Source organism: Alosa alosa, chromosome 8 (assembly GCF_017589495.1).
Source record: "Alosa alosa isolate M-15738 ecotype Scorff River chromosome 8, AALO_Geno_1.1, whole genome shotgun sequence".
Lineage (NCBI taxonomy): Eukaryota > Metazoa > Chordata > Actinopteri > Clupeiformes > Clupeidae > Alosa > Alosa alosa.
The window spans coordinates 35,090,111-35,099,558 of record NC_063196.1 but is presented as its reverse complement, the minus strand read 5'-3'; the positions used below and the strand labels follow the sequence as shown (position 1 = coordinate 35,099,558).

The 9,448-nt window shown below is 43.3% G+C and overlaps 1 non-coding gene across 1 annotated transcript; it reads left to right on the top strand.

Annotated features, from left to right (window-relative positions):
- The first annotated feature begins 2,930 nt into the window (after positions 1-2,930).
- Positions 2,931-3,098, top strand: LOC125299927. Its single transcript, XR_007194470.1, has one exon. It is a non-coding gene; the product is annotated as a U1 spliceosomal RNA (small nuclear RNA).
- Positions 3,099-9,448: the final 6,350 nt, after the last annotated feature.

Genomic DNA, 9,448 nt, shown 5'->3' with positions numbered 1-9,448 from the left:
CTAAGACAGCCTGTTGTGTATAAGTATAGTATAAGTATATATACTTTTTTGATCCCGTGAGGGGAAATTTGGTCTCTGCATTTATCCCAATCCGTGAATTAGTGAAACACACTCAGCACACAGTGTACACACAGTGAGGTGAAGCACACACTAATCCCGGCACAGTGAGCTGCCTGCAACAACAGCGGCGCTCGGGGAGCAGTGAGGGGTTAGGTGCCTTGCTCAAGGGCACTTCAGCCGTGCCTACTGGTCGGGGCTCAAACCGGCAACCCTCCGGTTACAAGTCCGAAGCGCTAACCAGTAGGCCACGGCTGCCCCATTGTTCTCTGAAGAGATGCTTAAAGTTTTCGATAGGTCACTCAGGGGAAAGGCGGCGGCTAGGGAATTAACGAGCCGTAAACAGGGAAGCCTTTGTGCTCTGCCCTCTTGTGGCCACACTGTGTGATGCTTTTTTTATCATGGACTATATGATGGACACTGTTATTGACAAACTTTCTTCTGCCGAGCTAACACCCTTGATTGCCATATAGACCTAGCCGGTCAGGCCGATTCTCGTCTGAGGAGGAGAGGACTGTGGAGAGATTGGGCATTTTGCCTCTCACTGTCCAGTAAAAGAGACCAGGGATACGGGGGGGTGTGGCCTCTCACTGTCCAGTAAAAGAGACCAGGGATACGGGGGGGTGTGGCAAGGCAACTTTTCCTTCATTTCTATTGGGCTGGTTTTACTCGTTCAGGATGTAAAGTGCTGAGTGTGGTGGCGTGAGGGAAAAAGGGTTTTATCATTAAAGGCACAACGTGTCTTTTTTGTGAACTTTTGAAGTGTAATGCATCCAAAAATCAACTATACATATCAATAGAATGTGAAGAAATAACACTACTGACATTTTCTAATCGAAGAATATGCATAGCATTGCAGAGATCTCCTCCAGAATTAGCGTGCTAACCAAATAGCCCCGGGTCGTCCAGTCTTGCAATACCAGTTTATGTCTGAGGTGGCGACAGGGAGTAACATACCGGCCAAACCGTCATCAGTGCAGCCCAGAGCAGTCGAGAAACGCAATTACGCACGCTCTGCTCCCACCCACTCCTGCTTCTCCCCTCCCCCACGGTGTTCAAGTTCTACAATGAAGTGTACTGCGAGAATGGCCGAAAGTTCTAGGAAGAGACCGAAGAGAGCTCCATCGCCTCCAGCTAAAAACAACTCGATCTGAGGCGAAAAGAATATCAGATGGGAAGCAAGCAAATACACGTTAATCTAGGGAGTGCTGTCCACCGATGGAGACAGCTTGGATAGCAAGGAGATGCAGTTCGATTCTGAACTTGCGACATTTCTTCTTGACTGGTAAGTAAACATCTGTTAAACATAATTCATAATTTTGATTAAGCAAAGGAGATATTGTAGAATTAGCTCTCGAGCCACTAGGTAATGTTTGTCAGCTGAAGATCGCGGTAAATTGACTTCGTTCGACCGCCATTGCTAACGTTACCAACCTAGCGATAGCGTCCTTGCCATAGACTGTATATATAGAACTGGACAGTGTGGCTGCTTTCTGCAGTGTTCTATGGAATTGAAGCCGCCGAGGCGACGCCATCTTGGAAAATTTGGAGCCAATTTGAAGTGCGGCTGCGCAGCAAAAGTTGAAGCATGCGCAGTGAAGAGGAGTCGCGGTCAGGCACGCCCACTCAGTTGCCACTCAGCGAGTTAAACACGCCCCTTGTCAAGTGAAACCCGCCCCCTTCTCCTTTCCACAACGCAGGTCGACTCGGCGCCGAAGGCTAGCTGGCTGGATGAATTTTGCGGCTGTGAATTAGGCTAGTCCTTAAAAGGACCATTGGAACATCTGCTGAGGTTCGCCGCCATCTTGCTGGTCTGGTCTTCGGCCTTCTTCTCCATCTTGATCTGGCGTAGATCTTCGCACCCCGGGAGGGGCCCATCCCACTTCTGACACCAATGTAGCGATCTCACCCTCAGACAAGATTCACCTTTGGCCAGGACGGCCATTTATTGGAACAGGATGACTCAAACACAATCAGACATACTAGGACTCATACGGATATCAACACGGGGATAAACACATGAGGTATAACCAAAGAGACTAACACGCTAACAAATACACAACATGGTAAACGCAACTACAACTATTATAATCGACATTACACCTTATAGCATTCACTCGCACTGCATTCTGGGAGACAATCATTCAACATTAGACATGAACATCCACCGACGCTACATTACATTACATTTGGCTGACACATTTTTAGCCAAAGCGACTTACAACATGGTAAACAGTTTAAAGCTCTTTAAAACAATCCTCTCAACAATTCTAGAATAATTTCAATAGATTAAAAACGGTCGAGTACAATAAGAAGTGTATCAGTGAGTGCTGTTTCTATACAGTCAAGTGTCAGTTGTAGTCAGGTGGTAAGTGCTAGACTTTAGTTTGGTTATGCATTCCTTTAAAATACTGTAATCTATAGTGGCAGAATCTGCTACACTGCCTTACTTACTGCATCAAGAATCCTCCAGTTCAGGACATCTATATGCTCTTTCACTACCAACACACCAACAGACGCACCAACACCAGCTGCAGAAGGGTCACATGGACACTGGGGGGCGCCATTTCACCACACACCTCTTTGTGAGCAACACATACAGTCCATTACGTGTAAGTGCAGTGGTTTACAAAATATGAATTAAATATTAACATGCTGGAAGGTGCTCAAATTTCTTACTATTTCTGCAACTAAAGCCTTTAGGGTTTTTTTTTTATTAATAGGAAGTGTCACGTTTTGCTTCAGATAAACCGCATCATTTTTAAGTATAGTTAAGTCACTTTGTTAGTAACAGATTTTAAGACGACAGCAGTTGACAATAGAGGCAGTTAGGAGTTGACAATACAATACAAATACTTACCTGGCAGGGGGGAATACTTACCTGGCAGGGGAGATACCATGATCAAGAAGGTGGTTCACATTTGACGAGGCTCTGCCATTGCACTTTGGCGGTAGCTGACCCGAACTAATTCCCCAAATGTGGGAATCTCGACTGCATAATTTGTGGTAGTGGGGGACTGCGTTTGCAGCCGTGGCCTACTGGTTAGCGCTTTGGACTTGCAACCAGAGGGTTGCCGGTTCGAACCCTGACCAGTAGGCACGGCTGACATGCCCTTGAGCAAGGCACCTAACCCCTTACTGCTCCCCGAGCGCTGCTGTTGTAGCAGGCAGTTCACTGCGCCGGGATTAGTGTGTGCTTCACCTCACTGTGTGTTCACTGTGTGCTGAGTGTGTTTCACTAATTTATGGATTGGGATAAATGAAAATTTCCCACACGGGATCAAAAGAGTATATATACTTACTTATACAAAAACGTTAGATAAAATCATGTAACACATAAAATGTTAGATAAAAGAAAACTTACATTAGAGGTCAAATAGTAAATAAGAATACTAAACACTAAAACATGAGATAAAGACAAAATAATAAATAAAACAAAGAAATGTTTAAAAAAGTTAAATAGATAAATAATCATAAAAATAGCTAATCAAATACTGAATACTAAAAAGATCTTGCAGATGGGTGTGGACGCTCACCTGGTAACCTGGATTACAGATTACCTGACCGAGCGACCACAGTTCGTCAGACTGAAGAACTGCCTCTCTGACACTGTGATCAGCAGCACCGGAGCGCCACAGGGAACTGTGCTCTATCCAGTCCTGTTCACCCTGTACACATCTGACATCTGCTACAACACCGAGTCATGCCACATGCAGAAGTTTTCTGACGATACTGCAATTGTGGGGTGTATCAGGAACGGGCAGGAGGAGGAGTACAGGAGCCTGGTGGAGGACTTTGTGCAATGGTGCAAACTCAATCACCTTCAACTCAACACTTCAAAGACCAAGGAGATGGTGGTGGATTTCCGCAGGTCTAAGCCCGCTCTGCTACTAGTCTTCATTGATGGGGTCAATGTGGAGGTGGTAAGCACCTACAAGTATCTGCGTCTCCACCTGGACCTACAAGAAAGGACAGAGCAGGCTGTACTTCCTGAGGAGGCTGCGGTCCTTCAATGTGTGCAGCAAGCTCCTCAGGATGTTCTACCAGTCTGTTGTGGCCAGCGCCCTCTTCTATGCAGTGGTATGTTGGGGAGGAAGCACAAAGAAGAAGGATGCTGGGTGACTTGACAGGCTGGTAAGGAAAGCTGGCTCTGTAGTGGGAGCTGAACTGGAGTGAATCACTTCAATATCTGACAAAAGGACCCTAAACAAACTGATCAACATCTTGGACAATGAATGCCATCCACTCTACAGCACTATTAAAAACCAAAAGAGCTTGATCAGCTGGAGACTTCGCTCACTGCCATGCACAACTGAAAGGCTGAGGAAGTCATTTGTTCCCAGGGCCATTGAACTGTTCAATGCCTCACTAAAGGGAAGAGGAGGGATAGACTTCTCTGCTTAGTCTGTCTGCCTCTCCACCCTCTCCATGTTTGAGTACTGACTGCCCACTACTGCTTTACTACTGTTTTACTACTGTTTTACTATTGTCCACAGCCTAATGTTTTCACTACTGTTTTACTGCTACACTGTTTTTCATGCTATATTAGCACACATGATCAATGGCTGCGGTCAGGCTTCTGCTACAATACTGAATGAATGAATGGCTATAACCCTATTACCTCAACCTGTTCTTGCACTGAAATAGTTTTTTATATTACCTTGTCTACATTATACTTTACTCTCCTATTTGTCCATATTATTTATGCTGGTCTCTAGACCTTACTCTTGCACTGTTGCACTGTTGGACTAATGTTGGACTACTTTTTGCACCTTCACCATCTATCTAGCTGTATGTATGTGACATGTATGCATGTATGTATAGTAACACAGGGAAAGAAGCCACAGAAAAACGACCAAAAAAACAAGACAGGAAACCAAGGAAGACGAGGAGAGGACAGAAGAAACGGACTGGAGATGGGGCCAGTGACACGGCAACAGGCCAGAGTCCGGTCATGGACCTGTCTGATAAGGTGTTTACCCCTCAACATCTCTCGGCCCTGAGTAAGGGATTGAGCTTTGTTCCAACTGGTCATACAAACTCTTTTGAAATCCTTTCATCAGTCCAGTTGCAATGGATGGACTGTGATGAACTGCCCTACTTGTGATTGTTTAGATATTTTAAAGGTTTTATAACAATGCTACAAATTTTTGGCAAGTGCTACAAATCTATTCACCTTTGCAGCGCACCAGTAGGCTACTTTCTGTATTTGCGTAGAAGAAGAAACCCGCAAACACACATTCCAAACAAGCATACACAAAATCAGTCCAGTTGCAATGGATGGACTGTGATGAACTGCCCTACTTGTTTCAAGAGTGGGGGATGGGGATGGAGTAGAAGATGGAGACAAATTCGTTAATATGATTTATTTTCGCGGAATGGATGTACAGGACTGAGTGGCGGTCATATTTTGTACCGCTATGCGGTATATCTAGTTTTAAAGAGGACAGAAATCCCCTTACAGGAATATCATCAGATATTTTAGATATTTAGATGATGTCTTGTGTGTTTTTAAGGGTCTCAAGATGAGCTGAATGAATTCACCATTCACCTCAACAGAATGAGTCCAGATTTAAAATTCACTGAAGAATCTGACTCCAAACGTGTGCATTTCTTGTGGATCAGGCTAGAAGATGGAAGACTGACCACAACCCTCTATTGAAAAGAGACTGATCGCAATTCAATTAATTCCTTCTGGCAAGCAGCTCCCATCCCATTGCCCTAAAAAACAGCCTACCTAACAGCCAATTCTATAGACTTAGATTTGCCACTCAACTGAAGAGTATAAGGAGAATGCAATAGATAGATAGATAGATACTTTATTGACCCCCACGAGAAATTCAAGAAATAGTTAGATATGATATGAAATATGAAATATATATGAAAAATGGGGTTTTCCCACTAAGAGAGTATTGAAGAGGCATATAATATCGCCCTCTCCACACCACGGCCACACCTTTTGAAAAAGAGTGTTAAAAAGGATAAAAAGTTTTCGGTTTCCTGCATAACTTCTTTTACTCCCAGATCCTTCGTAAATAAAAACACCATAATAAAATATTGGCATCTAATATCTGATGATCCTTCCCTTCAGGATAAATTTAAGGATCCACCATTGTTTGTGTCCAGGCGAGGCCCTACCCTCCGTAATAAGGTGGTCAAAGCATGTATGAGATCAGCCCCTACCCAAACACTCTTAGCACCCCTCAGGGATGGCAACTATCCCTGTGGCAACTGTGCCCAATGTAATAATGAACACAAGACCTATCACTTTAAACACCCCAGGTCTGGTAAAAGTTACAATGTGAAGGACTTCATTACATGTAAAACTAAGAATGTTATCTACATTTTAATGTCCCTGTGATATGATGTGGGAAAGACCACACGTAGTTTAAAACAGAGGGTCAGTGAGTATAAAAGCTCTATCAGACGTGCCGATCCAAACTACCCTGCGAGTATAAAAGCTCTATCAGACGTGCGAACTACCCTGTTGCCTGTCACTTTGTATGAGTGCTCATACCCTCCACTGTCAGGGAATTGAGCAAGTTAAATTGCCTAGAGGTGGCAACATTGATAAAGTGTTATGCCAAAGGGAAATATATTGGATTTCCCTTATATAAATATAAATATATTTGGATGCCTTACATCCTAAAGGTTTACAGTAAATGTGGACTTCGATATGAGTGTCATGTTTTGGTGAGTCTTGAAAACGGCAGTTTATGAAGATTTTTCTGATGTCCATGCAGTTTTCTTGCACTTGTGCAGTATGTATGTATGTGTGTATGTATGTGTATGTATGTATGTATGTCAAGTCAAGTCAGATTTATTTTTAAAGCACATTTAACATGCACATAGTACAATCCAAAGCGCTCCACAAACAAGACACATAACAACAAGACAAACGATGCCGGATGGAGCAGCGTCGTCGCCAGCGTGCCCATGACATCAAGACAAGACAAATACATTTAAAAAATAACAAATACAAAAAATGCCGGACGGAGCGGCGTAGTCGCCAGCGTACCCGTGACACCAAGACATACAAGACAGACAACAAAACAAATAAACAAAAAAAGAAAATATATTTTAAAAGGGGAAAAAGTGATGTTAAAATTAGTCCAATTTCCAAACCAGCTGAAAATGTCCAAGGGCAATGATGATCCGTGAAAACTGGCGCGACAGAGCTGTGTCTTCACAACCGATGCAATGCCAACAAAGTTCTTTAGCAACTGACCAACCCGTGAATTCACTGGCAGTCTGGAGATAACGATACCGTTAGAAGCTAGGCCTGCTAGACTGCAGTCTGGAGATGATGGAAGCACAGTCCAAAGTACTGAGCGATCGTGTAGATCCGCAATTCGGTGGACTTAACAGTGACCGTTTGTTGCTCCGTGAGAATGCAGCTCTTCACCGTTAACGTTAGTCTGCAGTTGGTGTGGCAGCTCGCAGGTCAGCAACAGCTCGGCGGCCACGGCAGATCTTTCGCAGAGTAGCCCAGGTCCAGCTGTCCCGAGAGATCCCCTCGACCAGACAGTGAAGTGCAGCACCGCTCACGGATAGATGGAAGGATGTCCGATGCCCAGCTAGGGCAAAAGCTAGCCATAGCAAGCTCCCAATGGACAAATGTCAACGACATCAGCTGACTTAGGAGTAAAAAGGACTTAGAGTAACACGAAAACTATCAAAAATAGCGTAAATAAATAGGGAAAACATTTAACTAGACAAGCCAATACAAAAAAATAAACATGACATTACATAAAATTACGAACATTACATAAAAACAAACAAAAACATGATGCCGGACGGAGCGGCGTGTCTCGCCAGCGTCCCCGTAACCTAGCAACTGTATGTATGTATGTATGTATATCTATGTCTATGTATGAATGTGCCTGTATGTATGTATGTATGTATGTATGTATGTATGTATGTGTGACGGTCTAGCTACGACCGCACATGACTGGTGAACTGTCAGCACTCGTCCTCTACACCTCAGCTGATATTTGTGCACACACACACACAACAACACACTCATGGGCCATGGGCCCATGGGCCATTGCTATGTGGCTAGCACTTTTAAGATGTGTAAGAAACAACACAACACGGAGCTATTAGCAATGGTGGCACATTTATTGTTTGTCTGAATTAGACACAAGTTTGAATGTTTGTCAACCGATAGCTACCGATAGCGTTCATGGCGTCCTCTCGTTACAGCTTCTGAAGGTCCGGTGGCAAAGGAAGGCCGACTGGATCGCATGGACTGTTTATTGTTTCCAGGCGGTATTGGACCGTTCCATTAGGTTAATTGATTGTGGGGTATTTCGAGACGGAACTGATCAAGCCGCATCGACGATTAGTCTTTCCACATGTAACCAAGTTTATTATTTAACAATGTATTTAGCTCATTCTGCTAGTGACAAATGATATAGATTTATGCTTGTGGTCTAGGGTCTGTCTTGTCTATTGTGTGTTAATTGATTGTTTAGTGTTTACCTGTCTATGTTAAATGATGCTGGCCACCATGTATATGTTCCCCTCTGTCTAGTCTGATGTTAGTTTTTGTCTTATCTGGCCTATGTGATGTGTAGGGTACTGTGAGCACTATGACTGTTACAATGCTGCTGTATTTTGATTAGAAGCTAAAGCAGGTTTTTCATACTGGTTCAATCTCGCAAGATTAGATGCTAAAGCAGATATTTCATACTGGTTCAATATCGTAATTTTGGAAGATTATTAACATTTTTCTGTGCATTTTTCTATGGACTCTTCTGCTTGGTTGTTTGAGCCAAATAATACATTTCTGTCCATCTTCACTACTGCCTCTGCTTCTTTGGCCACACCCACATTCGTTAATGGTAACTTCCGCTGGGTTCCATTACAGTATGTATGTATGTATGTGTGCCTGTATGTATGTATGTGCCTGTATGTATGTATGTGGCTGTATATGTTTGTTGTTTTGGGGTATTTTCACCATGGGGTGTAAATATGTAAACTTCACTCTCAAAAGTTATGTGTCAAAATGACACATTGCGTGTTAGCTCAGGGACAACACAATTTTATGTCAATATTTTTTGCAGGTAGGCCTATAGCCTACATTACACTTTTTTTTTAGATAGCTGAGATCTGTTTTTCACTTGGCCAGCCACACAATTGTGTGTTGAAATTGACATATGTTGATGTGTTGTCCCTAAGCACACACATTTTCAACACATCACTTAGTGTACACTCAGTGTTTGTATGCTCGGAGGATGGCCGTCTGACCGAAAGCTTGGCAAATAAACTTGCAAAGGAGTTTATTTTGAGATTTTCAGTTTTTGTTTGTCTGGCACTTTTTGATGGTGAGTGCGGTGTAACTCCTCCAAAAAAGAATGAGAAATGTAAAATTGCATGGCTGTTTTGC